Source organism: Myotis yumanensis, unplaced genomic scaffold (genome assembly GCF_028538775.1).
Source record: "Myotis yumanensis isolate MYYU_CA2020_CCGP unplaced genomic scaffold, mMyoYum1.0.hap1 SCAF_10, whole genome shotgun sequence".
Taxonomy (NCBI): Eukaryota; Metazoa; Chordata; class Mammalia; order Chiroptera; family Vespertilionidae; genus Myotis; species Myotis yumanensis.
In genome coordinates, this window is record NW_027223761.1 from 20,741,367 (window position 1) to 20,758,367 (window position 17,001).

Genomic DNA, 17,001 nt, shown 5'->3' on the forward strand with positions numbered 1-17,001 from the left:
TGGTTTCCAAAGTTTGAGATCTTCAAATGCCATCAGAAAATAAAAGTTTTGGAGGGCCGTTAGGAGAGTACTCCTGGAATAGAAGAATAGAATCTCTAAAAATCCATTCCCTCATAAAGTAAATGAGGACACTGGCAAAAGTTGTCAAAATCAACTTTTTCAGGACTCTGGAAATTAATCAAAGACTTGCAACAATCCAATGAGCACTTGAGAAAAAAGAATGGCTAATTCTTGATAAGAACAGTGAGCTTTTTTGTGTTGTAATTTTCTCCACTCCCATTCCCCTTTTCCCTTAATTTAAATCAGTGGTTCTCAATCTTCCTAATGCCGCGACCCTTTAATACAGTTCCTCATGTTGTGGACCCCCAATTTCATTGTTACAAATTGAACATAATTAAAGCATAGTGATTAATCACAAAAACAATATGTAAGTATATATGTGTTTTCTGATGGTCTTAGGCGACTCCTGTGAAAGGGTAGTTTGACCCCCGAAGGGGTTGCGACCCACAGGTTGAGAACCGCTGCTTTAAATGAATCAACAGTATCTGTGAAAAATACCAACCTAACAATCTCAAGAGGATTGGAAAGGGGATGAAATTGGAGTTGTGCCCCCCACCCCCTCCACTAAAACAAACAAACAAACAACAACAAAAAACTTATTCCAAGAGAATTGGTATTGATTTGTCTGGTAGCTCCCTGGAAATCCCTACTGGCAAGGCTCTTCTTAATTTGACCTCACTCAGAGCTCAGTCATTGTGAACAACTTTTCCCCTGGATGTCCGGAGGGAACTTTGAAACGATGACAATACCTAGAAATAAAAAGGTGATGTGCATATGTAAGGATGTTTGCATGCCCAATAAAAACCTGAGAATGCCCTGATCTGCCGCCTCTGGCTGACCTGAGGCTATCTGGAAGCAGGAAGTGATGGCTAAGGCAGAGGTGTAAACTGTCTCCCAGAGCTTTAAAGATTTACCACACACACACAGCTTCTCAGCAAAGACTGGGAAGCTTATTGGTTCAAGGCAGTTAAGGAAATTTATGTCCAATTATGTAATGACGACCAAGCTAACACAGCAGAGACATCAATGCTCACACATGACAAATGTGAAGATTTTATACCATTAGTTCAGGAAAGCCACTAAGCAGTATGACAAAAACAACAACAAAAAACAATCCCTGGGAGGATCTGATTTTCAACAGTGCCACATTATATTGTTTTAAATATGTTTAAATATGTAGTTTTTGACAAAAGAAATTATGAAATATGCAAAGAAACAGAAAATGATGGCCTAAACACTGGGGAAAAGCAATCAATACAATTTATATCTGAGGAAGTCTAGATGTTGGACTTACTAAGAAAAAATGATTTTAAATCAACTATTATAAGAGTGCTAAAAGAACTAAAAAAAACCCCATGTTTTTCAACATGGTTTTGTCCATCAGAAACTAGGGGACATTCTTGAGAGAAATTTTTAAAGAAGATTTAAACAAATGGAAAAACATCCCATGTTTATGGATCAGAAGACTTAATGTCTGGTTGATAATATGCCCCAAACTAACCTAAAATTCAGGACAAGCTCAACCAAATCTCGGCTGATGTTTTTATAAGCTTATCCTAGTATTTATACAAAAATGAAAAGGACACAAAATAGCCAAATTGATCTTTAAAAAATAAAATGACTGTCATCCACGATTTGAAAAGGTCAAAATCTGGAACACTGACAACACCAAAAACTGGAGAGGATACAGAACAACGGGCACTCTCATTCACTGCTGGTGGGAACGAAAATGGTACAACCACGTTGGAAGACAATTTGATGGGTTTCTTACAGAACTAACCATACTCTTAACATACAATCTCGCAATTGTGCTCCTTGGTATTTATGCAAAAGAAATGAAAAATTATGTTTACACAAAACCCTGCACATGGATGTTTATTGCAGTTCATTCATAAGTGCCCAAAACTGGGAAGCAACAAGATGTCCTTCAGTAGGTGAATGGATAAACAAATTGTGCTCCATCCAGACAATGGACTGTTATTCAGTGCTAAAAATAAATCAGCTATCAGGCCATAAAATGACAAGGAGAAACCTTAAACGCATATTACTAAGTGAAATAAACCAATTGGAAAAGGACACACAGTATGATTCCGGTTACGTGATATCTGGAAAAGACAAAACTATGAGACTTTAACTTTTTCTGGAATAAAACAATCAGTGGTTGCCCAGAGGATGGAGATATGAAGAGGCAGAGCACAGAAAAATTTTATGGCACTGAAAATACTCTTTGTGATACTATAATAATGAATATATGTCATTATACATTTGTCCAATTCCATAAAATGTACACCACCAAGAATGAACCCTAAGACTTTAGAGGATTATGATTATAATGGCTGATAATCTTATCTCTTTACTTATACAGTTTGTTTAAAGTATTTTAAAATTATTAATCGCCCCCCCCCCCTAAAAAAAAGTGAATATTGATAAGTCAATCTAAAACTCGGCCTGGAGCCAGAAGAATAGTATGTTTGGTGGAATTCCTATAGAATAGTATGTGGAAGAGGGTGATGGAAAATGAAGCTGGAGAAGCAAATTGAGGCCAACTCATACTAGGGCTCAATCACCTTACTAAAGAATTTGTAATTTAGTCTGGAAGTGCCAGGAGTGCTGTTGAAGTGTTTCTTACAGCAATGTTTCTTGATCAGACTTTATGGTTATGTAGTTGTTTCAATTAGAATATTTTCTGCAGCAAATTACCTAATAAAAAAATATGTCATCTCTTCTAACAGCAAGTCTATAAGCAGGGGGTACTTCTGGCTCAACTGATTCAGAAGGTCACTGATGTTATAAACTCTTTCTGTTTTCCCCTGCTATTTTCAGCTTTATAAGGCTGTCTTACCTGGAGATCATAAAATGGCTATGACAGCATACATCCTGGTTCACATCCAGCAGGAGAAACTAGCTTCTCTTTCTCGGAAGCCAAAAGAAAGCCTCTCTTTACCTCCCATTGGCCCAGTTGCCTCACACTAGCCCATCTCTGAACTGAATAATGGCAGGCAAAGGGGATGGGGCTGCCATGAGGATTTAGATAAATGGGGAGTAGAGTAGTTTTGAAAGAGTCAATCACAGTGTCCCCATGATTCAGCAAAATAGAGATATAATTGGAGAAAAATAAGGCTAGAGATAGGGATAATTAGGTGTTTGCCCCAACAGGCCACATGACAGCCTAGTGCGGAGTACCTAAAACTTGAACAACAAAAAATAAAGAGAAGAGGATACATTTGAAAGATATTTAGGAAGTTTATTGATGTTTTATATATCAGTTTCACACTCGATGTTGCTAGATAACATAGGTCTTAGTTTCATTAAAATTAGTTTCATAAACTGCATCTCCTTTATTTCTAATCCCTATATTGCTATACATATAGCAATAACTATTGAGCTTAGGTTTAAATACTGATCTGTATTTCACTTAATTATAAAATTCTTCAAAATGTCTATGCACATTCAGGTTTTTGTGTGTGTGTGTGTGTCTATGCTAACGCTCAGCTATGAACTTAAAAACAAAACACGAAAAGAAAAAACAGAAGAGTTTTACTCAGGAAAAGAAAATGACCCTGTTTCCATTAGAATGCCTTCTGCAATGATGCCCCAAAATCTTAAATGTGAGCCAGGTAGCTCTCCACTCCAATGGTTGTTCAGATATTTCTCCTTCTGACTAGAACATGAAGTTAGAGAACCCAAGAGGAATTTTGGACTCACTAGAGTCCAGCAAAATGTAAAGTCATTTTATGTAGAGCAATATTTTAATTTAATATGGTTATTGTAATCTATCAAAACCGCTGGTTTCTGATGGGCTATAGATTTGATGGGGCTTTGATTCCCCAGGACAGAGTAGGTGCGATCTTTTCATTATGGTTTCAACTGGTCACATTCTAAGTTTACATGTTTGTTTATTTGTTTGTTTGTTGCTGTTACTTTATCTTGTTTTGATTCAAAAGCTCAGGTCAAGGCTCTTATTTTAGAGTATAATAATGATCAATTTTCTATCACTTACCTCACTCCAGGTTTCTCACTGTCGGAATGCCACACCTCCATCACTTCATAATTTACAAAGAACCAGTGTGACTCCATTCAAGAACAAAAGATTAATTGTGAATTAGTGAAGAATTGTAATTTTTTTCAAGCTACCTCATGAGAAATGCATTCTATGAAGTCCTTTCTGGTACTCCTTTTTCCTACTTCTTCAATAAAGAGTGCAATTTGACCACACATTGACTTTTTTATTTCAAAGCTATTCTGAGTTGACATGGATAAATACAGGCAGTTGGAGGAACGCAGGACGGTCAAGTTGAATGCCCACTTTATTTCAAGTGAGAGGAGATTGGCCTGAGTGAAGGGGGTCCATCTGAAAGAAGGAAATACCCTGACTTTGGAAGCAGGCATAATGCCAATGTAGCAATAGCAAGATTATTGCTCTCCCTGTGCTTTTATTTCACCTACAAAACAGAAGTAATAGTCCTGAGCCCACAGAGTAGATGCAAGGATTAAATGACAATATTACATTTAAAGGACTTAGAACAGCACTTAGCTTATGGTAATCCCTTAATAAATTATTATTATTTATCCCTTATTAACTCTGATCATTACATCTGTAGCATGATGCTATAGGAGGCCTGATGCACTGTTTCCTATTTTCTAAGAATTGGTGATGAGAGTCCACCTTTGAAAGCAGAAGATATGCCCAACATTCTAAGTTCAAAAAAATCACTTGAGAGCTTTCTGTGGAGTGCTATTATGGGTAGAATTGGGTCCCCTAAAAACGATATATTAGAGTCCTATTCCCTAGTACCTCAGAATATGACCTTATTTGGACATGGAGTCTTTATAGAGGTAAAATTAGATCAACAGGTGGGGATTATTCTAATGTGACTGGTGTCCTAATAAAGGGGAAGTTTAGATACAGAGAGGGACATATACAGTGGGAAGATGGAGTAGAGACATGTAGGAAAAACATCACATGAAGATGGAGGACTGGAGTGATACAACTACTAGCCAAGAAATGCCAAAAATTGCGGGCAACTTTACAGAAGCTAGGAAGACAAAAGGAAGGCTTCTTCTCATATAGGTTTTAGAGGGAGCATGACCCCATCAGTGTCTTCATTTAGGACTTCCAGCCTCTAGTACAGTGAGACATTGGTGTCCTTTATAGGAATTGCATTGAATTTATAGATTGCTTTGGGTAGTATGGACATTTTAATGATGTTAATTCTTTTGATCCATGAACACGATATGTGTTTCCACTTATTTGGATCTTCTTCAATTTATTTCTTTGGTGTCTTATAAAATTTTGAGTAGAGAACTTTTACATCCTTGGTTAAATTTATTTCTAGGTTTTTATTCTTTTTTAATCCATTATGAATGGGAATGTTTTCTTCGTTTCCCTTTCTGTCAGGTCACTATTGGTGTATAAAAATACAACTGATTTCTGTATATTTATTTTACATCCTGCTACTTTACTGAATTCATTTATCAGTTCTAGTAGTTTTTTGTTGGATTCCTTGGGGTTCTCTAATAGAGTGCTATGTTATCTCAAGTAAGGACAGTTTTACTCCTTCTAATCCAATTTGAATACCTTTTATTTTTTCTTCTTGTCTGATTGCTTTGGCTAAGACTTCCTACTGGTGAATAAGAGTGGCAGCATATGAGGCAGGAATAGGACAACCTCTTTCATAAGAAATCCCAATTGGTTGATGATGGGTCCTGGGAACCAAGGCCTAGTTGGATAGTGGTATAAATACTTTGCAGTATTTTCGTGCACTGATTAGCACATTTGAATCTCAAGTCCCCAGAAATGAGTACATAAAATTAGAAGAGGACCAAGGGAAGTGCCATATTGGGGAGCAAAGCTTGAGGCACAAGAGGAGAAAGAGGAGCTATTGTAGAAGAATGAGGAGGGCATGTGGAGACACTGGAGCAGAATCAAATTAAGAGTAGATTGTTGGGTCAAATCCTTCAGAGGTCAAGAAAGATAAGGAAAGAAAAAGAACAATTGAGCTTGGCAACATGGGGGGAGGGGGCATTGATGACATTGTCTTTGGAATGAGGAATGAAGGTGTTGGAGAAAGTAAGATTGAGAGTAGTGTTTGCTAAGGTGAAAAAAACACACAAAACAAAGCAAAACAAAAACCTGTCTTCTGACCTTAATCACATTGCTTTTCCCACCACGTCTCTGCTTCTTCAAGGAGCCTTGGACTGGTCTCCTGGAGTTTTCATCTTGCCTGTGCTCCTAGCTGGCTTGATAACACTGGGAATATTTCTGCCCGCTCTACCTTGGGGTTTGCATTTATCCAGAGAACTCCAAGGTCTCTTCTAGCTTTTATGTGTCATTGTTTTAAAGAGAATTGGAGTAAAGGGAGGTGTGCAGAGTAATGACTTGTGGGATGATGCAGAACAAGCACACAATTTTATTGCCTACTAGGTGGAAGCAGTGAGCTATCACCTCAAGTTGGTGAAGGAGCCTCTGGGGATAAGGGCCTAGTACACAGAACTAATAGAGTAGGTAGTAGGATAAGAAAGGGGCCCTTTCCCAACTAGCCCCATGGTGATTTCAGCAGCGCAGGTGGGAGGTATCCCTCTCTGGAGAAGCACCAGGTGTGTTAGAAGATGCTTTCTCTGAGATGATGCACATGTAGGAGGTAAGACACATCTGGAGTGTCTATGTTAACTCAGAGGTCAGTTAGTCAGGAAGGAGGCTCTAAGAAAAGGGTGTAAGATCAACATGGATGATTGGAGATCTGTGAAGAGAGAAGATGTCAAATTGGATGGGGCAGTGAGAGGCAACAATAGGAGGCAGGGCCAGACTTACTCTGACAATCCAGCCTTCCATGAATGGTCCAAATAAGCCAACCCCTTATGGGGAGCTCAGTGTACTAATATTGGGCTCAGCTTACAAAACAGATAGGTGAAGGGCTGGTCTAAATCAGCTTATTACTTGCTCCATCTGTCATTTTTGTTGACTGTCATTTCCTAAGGCCTGTTAAGTTCTAGAATATGCACTGGAGGCCTTGAAACCTCAGCCATTCCTGACTAGATGATGGGCAGCCTACGGCTCTCTAATCAGAAAAGATGTAGGTGCAGAAAAAGACAGAGCTATGAACAGCAAGCTATTGAGAGGAAACTTCTTAGGTAAAGTCAGAGACTAAAAATACTTTTTAGTAAAATAAGTTTGTATTTAGTAATAAAATAACAAGTCATTGCCAGGCTATGTAGCAAAGGAAAATATGATGGCACCTGGAATTGAGAGATTAGTTCTATTATTTGCACATAACATTTAGGGAGCCAGTTGGCCATCATGGATAACAATATGTAAATGAAAGTGTGCAAATTTAGAAGTTAAAGATATAACCATTTCTCTTTAAATGAGTCACTATCCTTTATTTAATGAAGATACAATAGCCTCATAACTTTGGAAGATATCTTAAGACAATGTTTATTCTTGAGTAACATTGCACTGGTGCTAACAGCATATAAAAAAAAACAAATAATTTTAGTGGATGACTCTCTCCAAAGTTCTTCTCAAAATTGTGGTTTGTTATTGCACTAAAAAACAACAATATAAAAACCACACTACTTCCTTTAATGTTCCAACAAATGCTGCCTCCTCAACCAGGCTTGTTTTCTGCTTCCACCTTCACTGACAGAATAAATCATTTCCCTCTCTGATCTCTCTGTACTATCCCCACATTCTGCCTTTAATGTTAAAGAAAACTGCTTGCATATTCTTCTCTTGTGAGGCAGAAATTCCTTGAAGTCAAAGACTTTCCATGTTCACCCTCTTCCTGCCATGAATAGAGTTTTGAACATATTTTGTTCCATGTTCACCCTCTTCCTGCCATGAATAGAGTTTTGAACATATTAAATGCTCAGCACACTTTTATTCAGTGAGTGAATGATTGGGAGAATGAAGCTTGGGTTGTCTAGACATTTGTTTCACTAGCTCATAAGCTCACACAGGTAAGCACATGAATATGTGCACTGGACTTCCCACAGGTGGATGTCCTAGGGAGGACCTCTTTGCTCAAATCCACTTTAAAGTCCTGTCTCCTTTTAAATGGAGGAACAGCATGATTAACCAAGCTGAAGTGAATGAAGTCCAAGGTGCCAGCAGTTGGAGAGACACATTCCTTAGTTTGTCAGGGAAGGAAGAAGGTGAGTTTCAGAAGCCCAGAAAGGGAGTTCTATTTTGGTTCCAGGGAACGACGCTTCTAGAACCTTTGGCTTATTTGGAGTCCTGGACCTCACTGGAATAAGATGGTGGTGAGTTCACTGGTTCTGCGTTAGCCACTGGGTTTGTCACATAGATAGTTTGGAAGACCACAGTACCCTGAAAAAGACAGGCACAGTGTTGGGGTCCAACCCCAACAGGTCCAGGGATCCCCAAAGGTGTGAACGGAGTCGGCGAAGAATGAATGACATGGAAACTGGTTTCATTTCATCAGCATAGCGAGGTTCTCCCTCCAGGATCTCCAGGGAAGTTCTGGTCAGGATCTCCAACCAAGTTCTGGTGCCATGTTCTCTCGCTAGGTTCTCCAGCCAGGTTCTCCAGGTTCTCCAGCCAGGTTCAGTCACCAGGTTCTTTAGCCAGGTTCTATCCAGGTTCTTTTGCCATGTTCTGTCTAGGTTCTCCAGTGAAGTTCTGTAGCCAGGTTCTGTCCAGGATCTTTTGCCATGTTCTCTGGCTAGGTTCTGGTTAGGATCTGATGATTATTGTCTTGTTACATCCGTATTTATACCAGCCGATTTTAATCCTGTCAATTTCTATTACAAAGGTTAGGGCATTTCTTATCTCCATTCCAGGGAGTAAAGATTATGTAGCTTAACTACCCGCCTGGCACTTAATTAAGGGGTTGTATCCCCTCCCTAACCTCAGGGAAAAATTCCTACCTGGGGAAACAACCTTTCTCGGAGAGGTGACTTTGGTTAAAACACATAGCGCCAAGAAGGGGAGCAAACATATTAAGAACAGTATGCCATATACGCCAGGTCCCTTGAAACAGCAAGGATGGACCAGCTCCTGGCAAATTCCCCCTTTTTTATTTTTTAAATGATAGCGCATGTAAATCAGCGGCCACCTCTCGGATTGGGTTGTTTAAGACTCAGAAGAAGACTGGCAAGCAATGACAATAAGCATAGCTATAAACATAGTGGATGAAGTGCACAAGGAGCCTTGTTTCTGTAGAAGGTTACTGGTCTCTTCAGTCAAGGGATTTCAGCTGTCGAAAGCCCTGTCCCGGGACTCTCCTTTGTCCTGTATTGGCCCTTCTTACCCTCATGTCAAGAGGGACCCTCTTCTTACAATCCAATTGACTATAGCTATTGCCTGAGCTCTCTGTTCATGCTGAGGTTGAAGCCTCATGGTGGCTGGTACCATGGATCTGTCTCTAGCCCAATGGCGTGAGCTGGGCCCTCCCTGGAGAAGAAACCTGGGTTCCCCAAGATATGTGATTAATGTCAGGGCCCCGCCAGCAGGTGAGGGGATCCCAAGGCAGTTGCTGGGCGTGGAGGCCACGGGGGCGTAGGCTACCAAGGAGACAGAACTGAACCTCACTCACATCACCCTGCTTGGTCCCGGAGGATGGCTGGTTAGTCAAAGACGGGTAAGATTCCTCAGGGAGGAACAACCTAAGACAGGCACAGTCGCAGAGAGGCCGGCAGGAGAGAACTTGGGGGTCAACAAAGGTGGGGCACAGATCCTCACCCCCCCCAACTATGCAGGGGCTTGAACACTCGCCCCTTCTGAGGGAGGTCTCCTGCCCCCATGGCTGCTTCCCGCTTCCCACGCCCAGCTCAGATCGGGACCCAGATAACAGAAAGAGACTTGGCCCAGCTCAGATCAGGACCCAGGTAAAGACAGAGACTGGCTGACAGCAGCTGCCCTCTCACTGCAACAGGACGTGTTTCCCATTTCTACCTTGGACCACAGGGAAAGGGGCAGCTGAAGGAAAGGGCTGTGTCAGGATGCTGCCTTCTTCCCTTTCTTCTTCTTTTTTCTAAACACTTCCATGCCTTGTAGTTCTTTTGCTTTCTTTTCTTTTTCTCTCTACTACCCTCCATCCTCCATAACAGCTGACCCAGAGGACACAGCTTACTCCTCCTTGGACACCGACACCACCATCAAGCACGGCCTTGATGGACCCTTTGATGCAGCCCTTCAACTCGCTGACACGTCGGGAAGCCCGTTGCCAGTGATGCCGCCCGCTAGCCAGACCAACAAGGAAAACCAAACCAACAACTTGAGGACAGCTGAAATCTCTTGACTGAAGAGGCCGGCAACCTCCTAAGGAACAGGGCTCCTTGTGCGCTCCATCCACTATGTTTATAGCTATGCTTGTTGTCATTGCTTGCCAGTTTTCTTCGGAGTCTTAAACAGCCCAATCTGAGAGGTGGCCGCTGATTTGCATGCGCTATCATTTAAAAAATAAAAAAGGGGGAATTTGCAGGAAGCTGGTCCATCCTTGCTGCTTGACACAGTCGCTGCAGGAAAGAAACATCTGCACAGCATATGTTTCAATGGACCTGGCATATATAGCATACTGTTCTTAATATGTTTGCTCCCTTTAGCGCCATGTGTTTTAACCAAGGTCACCTCTCCGAGAAAGGTTGTTTCCCCAGGTGGGGATCTTTCCCTGAGGTTAGGGAGGGGATACAACCCCTTAATTAAGTGCCAGGCGGGTAGTTAAGCTACATAATCTTTACTCCCTGGAATGGAGATAAGAAACGCCCTAACCTTTGTAATAGAAATTGACAGGATTAAAATCGGCTGGTATAAATACGGATGTAACAAGACAATAAACATCAGATCCTTATCAGTTCCTAACCAGAACTCCGACCAGAACTTTGGCTGGAGATCCTGGCTATAGGTCCTGACTAGGCTGCTGATCAACTGAAGGCTGTCTTCGTGTCATTCCTTCTTCGCCGACTCTGTCCACACCTTTGGGGACCCCTGGACCCGCTGGGATTGGACCCCAGCAGCACAGGAGGTGCATTAGTGCAAACTATGTATGCACAAAGGCCTTTAGACATTCTGGGATTCCCTGTGCACCTGCGTGGGAAGGGGTAGCCAGACGACCTCATTAGTTCTCATACTTTTGGGGCATCTTTCCACCCACTATATTTACATAGCACAAACATGACAGAGAATACAAATATATTATTTCATTAAATTTGTAAGAATGGTAGCAAATTATACAAAATGTCTGCCCCCAATCATTTTTCTTAATAATGATATAACTTGGAGGTATGTCTAAACAATTAAAGCCAAGGAGTTTTATTTTTATCTAAAAAAGATATTTTATATTTAAAAATTTGTTATCATTGATTTGAGAGAGGAAGGAAGAGGGAGAGAGAGAGAAACATTGATGAGAAAGAAACATTGATCGGCTGCCTCCTGCACGACCCCTACTGGGGATGGCGTCTGCCAGTGGGCATGTGTCCTGGCTGGGAATAGAGCTGGCAACCTCTGAATACATGGTATGATGGTCAAACAACTGATCCACACAAGCCAGGGCAAAGAGCTTCCTTTGTATAGCTCCATCACATTTCATTCTTTAGACATATAATATATAGATTTAACTGGTATTATATTGATGAATACTTTGGTTGTTTCCATTCTTTTCCTGTTGTAACAGGGTAAAAACCTCACATCTAATTGATTAATCAAAGATTAAAAGTAAGAATATACTAATAAAACTTACAGTCTAAAATAATAATAATTTCATATTTAAGCATGTTATAGGCAGAAGCAGTTCCAGTTCCCCTTTTCACTAGCATCTACCATAAATGTGTAATACATGCTGATGGCTGGCCAGGCTGCAATATCCTGTTCCCCTAAATAAAGCCCACAGCAGGAGAGAGAAAAAACAAACAAACAGGTGCTAACAGACATGAAAAAGATCATCAAATGCACATGAGAGCTGAAATGTGAAACTAATGTCATCAGAATGCCTTAATGCCCTTCTTTCCATAATCCTTCTATAAAAGCCTTTTGTCTATCCTGAGATGTTAAGATGGTTGCTAAGGCATGAGCCTGCCATCTTCTCAGGTAGTCAGCACCTAAATAAATCACTTTCCTTCCTTCCATCAGCAACGGTGTCCTGTATTTGGCTTCACAGCAGCAGGCAAAAGACCCTGAGGGTCGTTTGTGCCAGTTTCACTACAACAAACTGAGCTGCAATAAATAACCTCATACATGTCATATTTCTTATGTGTACAGGCATGTCTGAAGGACAAGTCTCAGAAATTTAATTATTGTGTATTTTAAAATTTGGCAGATACAGATAGCCCTCCATACAGGTTGTATCCATTGACATTACTATGAGTTGTATATGGGGGTGAAGCTAGGATTTGAACTCAGGCAGCCTGAATCAGAATTCATGCATGTTTTGCCCTAGCTGGTATGGTTCAGTGGATAGAGCATTGGCATGCAGACGTAAGGGTCCCAGATTCAATTCTGGTCAAGGGCACATAGCTCGGTTGCAGGCTCTTCCCCAGCCCAGGACCAGGCCCTGATCTGGGCGCATTCAGGAGGCAACAAATCAATGTGTTTCTCTCACATTGATGTTTCTCTCTTTCTCTCTTTCCTTCTCTCTAAAAAATCAATGGAGAATTATCCTCAGGTGAGGATTAACAACAAAGAAAATCCAAGCGTGTCTTCATTCACCCAAGCAATGAAATGGGCTTTCCCTTGTCCCACCCAGCACATTGGATTTAGAATCTACCTTTTGGCTCTCTGGACCCACCTTCTTCCAGAGTCCACATGGGTCAACATGGATTCTGGCAACAGGACCAACATTCCAATTTACTGCTTCTTTGTTGCTTTTCTTTCTCTTTACTAAAATGCCCAAGATAGATAATACAAGGCCCTACACAGAAGCCCTGGTGATGCTGTAGAGCTGAGCCTTTAATAGACCTGAGTTTGGCAAAGCTGGGTCAGCTGCATCCCCACTTGCTGGCTTTGGAGTTTCTATATTTCCAAAACTCCTCCCAGCCCTGACTCCAGCCATGTGGCCCATGCACACAGTGTGAAATCTCACTTACCCCTAAAACTTTGCCCTCTTTTAAGGATCTCTGGGCAGGTTGCATAGACACAGGCGGCTCCAAACCAGGTTGGTTTCCAGGAATTTGGTGGACTTGGGGTTGGTTGAGTATATACAGGGGCACCTGAGACATGCCTCCGGAGATCACAGGATACCCGTGGTGGGATAGTATCACAAAAAACAGAATTGGCCGTGGGCCCTGCTGAAGTCATCAGATTCATGCTGTTAAGGTGTAAATGCAGTAGAGTCAACCCTCACATGTGCACTAATGTTTACATTGAAACAGGACTTGTGTTTTCATTAACTCCATTGAGCATCTAAACCCCCCATGAGTTTCTTGGTAGCAGTTAGAAGGCACGTATGCAGTTACTGCTTTACAAATACATCTCCTAGATTCCTCTCACCTGGCCAGTTTTCCAGGTGAGAAAAATAAGCCCCAAAGTGGCTAAGAACTACGGAGGGCAGGGCTGTGTCCTTTTCACTTTAGTATCCCCCATTGTGCTTAGCAGGGTGCTTTGCACAAAGTGGTACTTCAACATGGCAGGGCTGGAGAGTCTCCTGGAGGACAGTGTGTCTAATTCTCTCAATTTCTGAAAAGGGAAGCTGAGGCTGGGAGCATGGAAACAAATTCCCAGTCATATAAATATTCATTAAATAGAGATCTTTATCCTTCAAGGAAGCCCATTGACAGAACTGATTATATTCACTGGGGGTTTCATGCTGCTCTATGTTCTAGGTCACTTGTGAATTCTGGTTTTGTTTTTAAAGTTTCTTTCTTTCCTCTTTCTTTCTTTCTTTCTTTCTTTCTTTCTTTCTTTTTTAAGAGACACAAAGTAAGTTAAATTTATTTTGCTTATTCCACTGTGCATTCATTTGAATTCAGAATGCTTATGTTTCATGAAGGAAATTAAGAGAAAAAATTAAAGTGAATTATAATAACATATCAGGAAGCAACTTTTAAATAAACCTTAGGTAAAGGTGATAATTCATATAATTCCATAAAGATAGCATAACAAATACATTTGAAGACAAGATGGTACATCCTTAGAAATACTCAAGAAGTTAGCACCTCTAGCTGAAAAGTCTTTATAATGTTTCTTAAAGGATAGCCATTTGTATTAGGAATTACAAATTTAGCAGCTTCAAAAAGAATTATTAGCTCATGTCTGTGAAGGTCAGAAGTCTGGCATGGCTGGGGTCCCTGATCAGGCTTTGACAAGGCTGAAATCAAAGTGTCTAACCTGACTGAATTCTTCTCCTTCCTCTTTTTTTGGAGCACATCCTCAAAAGCTAGTACAATAAACCCTGCCTTGGGCTCATCCTCACACCCACAGTTATCATTTGGCAGAAAAACCTTATCAGCATGCCTGAGCTATCCATAGAATCCCTTAGATTAAGTATACTCACTTTGTTCTGCCAGTGGCTAAGTTTCCCTTGCTTCTCTTCCCCAGGGCTTGTTGTAGGCAACTTGTCCCCCCCGCCCCCCCCCCCCCCCCCCCCCCCGCCCGAAAGAACAAAGGCACCAGGTTCAGTTACAAAATATATTTAGAAATATCCGAAACAAAGTCCTTCTCCTAGGCGCAGGGCAGGTTACCAGCTGCCTAGAGCTCAGCTTCCCCACCCACATATACTTCTTGTAATTGACAAGAAACCAATCAAATGCTGTTCAATTAGATAAGTGTTTAATGGTATCTGTGTGGAGAAGAAAGGGTTTTGCTTCAACTGGGCACTCAGGGTTACTGCATACAGCTTCATTTAGGACAGAATAACAAATCCCTCAGGGGAGAAACAGGAACCCTTCACCATGTAGTTTTGATAGTGGGGAAGGCATGTAATAAGAACAGAGCCACAGTTTTCTAATAATTATTCACCTTACTTAATTAATAAGAAGTTTTCTTACAGACTCTGGGAAACTGGAGTATGAAACAAGGCTGTAAAAAGATAAGATGCCTCGATGGGTCCATTACTTAGAAAAGAAATAAATTTTGAAAACAGATCAAGGACAGGACATGCTTTTATTTGGTTACTGTGCCCGAATCCTGACCGGTCAGGGAGTATTTTTCTGAATGCTGACCATTCTTGGGGCCCAGGAATGGACTGAGCTGTTTGTAACATCATAGATTAGCCACCTGGTTATCCAACTTTGAACTCCTGAAGGCCAGACTGCAGACCCTCCCCTCCCCTTTCCATGTTATACTTGCAGCTCATAGCTGCACGTAGCTATCTTCTCACTCCTCTGTGTATATAATCAGTCAACTGGTGAGTTCCTTTAGCAGGTTTTTAGTACATTTTATTCTAATTCCAGTTCATGTTTAGTCATGTCTGTCATTTCCTAAAGCCCACTCAGTTCTAGAAAACCCAGCCATTCCTGACTGGCTGATGGGCAGCCATTGGCTCCCTAGTCAGAGAAGATGCAGGTGCAGAAAGAGACAGAACTCTGAACATCAAGCCATTGAGAGGAAACTTCTTAGGCAAAGTCAGAGCCTAAAAATATTTAAAGAGTAAAAACATGTATGCACTTAATAATATAAAAAGAGAAAGTCATTGCCGGGCTGTGCAACAAAGGAAAACTGGATGGCACCTGGAATTTAGAGATTATTTCTATAATCTGCTGGCATATAACCTTTAGGGAACCAATTGGCCATCATGGGTGACAATATTTAAATTGAAGGTGTACAAATCTAGAAGTTATAGACATAGCTATTTCTCTTTGAAATAGTTCCTATCCTTTGGTAAATAAAAGATATAGCCTCATAACTTTGGAAGATATCTTAAGACAATGTTCATTCTTGAACACTATTGCATCGATGGCAACAGCATTTAAAAAGCCTAATAATTTTAGATGAACTCTCTCCAAAGGTCTTCTCAATATTGTAGTTTATTGCACTAAAAACAACTTAGAAACCACACTCTCAAAACTGTGGTACTGTGGGAACCCTGTTCAGAGTATGCTGGATGTTCAAGGCCAATCTGAGCGTGGGAACCCTAATCAGGATGTTCAAAGCCAATCTGCACAAGGACACAGCAATCTTACTGTGTACACTTTGCAGGCATGCCTGCATAGCCCAAGTATTGAGGTCACTATTTGGCAAGAAGCCACTTTTATCTAAGTTAGTATAAAGTATGTTACTGACCAGCCAGTGAGAGGCTGCCTGGTCAGATTACTTTGTATGATAGCTCCTATGTTACTAAGGCTACTTTTATGTATGGGCCTACTTGTCTACAAGGGCTGCCTTATGCGGCTACTTGGTCAGGCTACTTTGTTAGCAATGGCTCCTGTGTTTTCTACTCTATTAGCAAGGGCCGCTTTGTGTTTACTATTGTTTTAGCAAGAACTACTTTGTGGACAGCCTTGTTAGCAACAGCTACTTAGTCTTCAATAAAGATTCTCTTATATGCCTATGATTGCTCATATTGTCTTCTCTAATACCCAGCACCCATGAAGGTCCAGTTCCTGGCAGGGGAACTGAGACCCCACAGTTAGCATAGTGAAACAGAATCAAGGAAGAACTTACTCCAGCAACTGGTGAAGCAAGCAGGATTAAGGAGTAAGTACTCCCTAGCGGGTACTTTACCCAATGGAATACAATCTATACTAATAATAGCCTACGTGGCATCACGACCTCACGTCGTCACAAGATGGCTCTCACGAAATGGCCATCACAAGATGGCTGCATGCAGAGCAGAGTCAGGGCCCAGTGGCCACTCCACGTGATGAGTCCTGGGGGTCCCACGGCTCTGCACAGCATGGAGGAGGCTGGTCCTGGCATTTCCGCTGCCTCGCGCAAAGGAGGCGGGTCGTGGCAGAGGAGGCAGATCACAGCAGGGGAGGGCAGCTGTGGGCAATCAGGCCAGCAGGGGAGGGCAGTTGGGGGCCATCAAGCCCTGGCAGGGGAGGGCA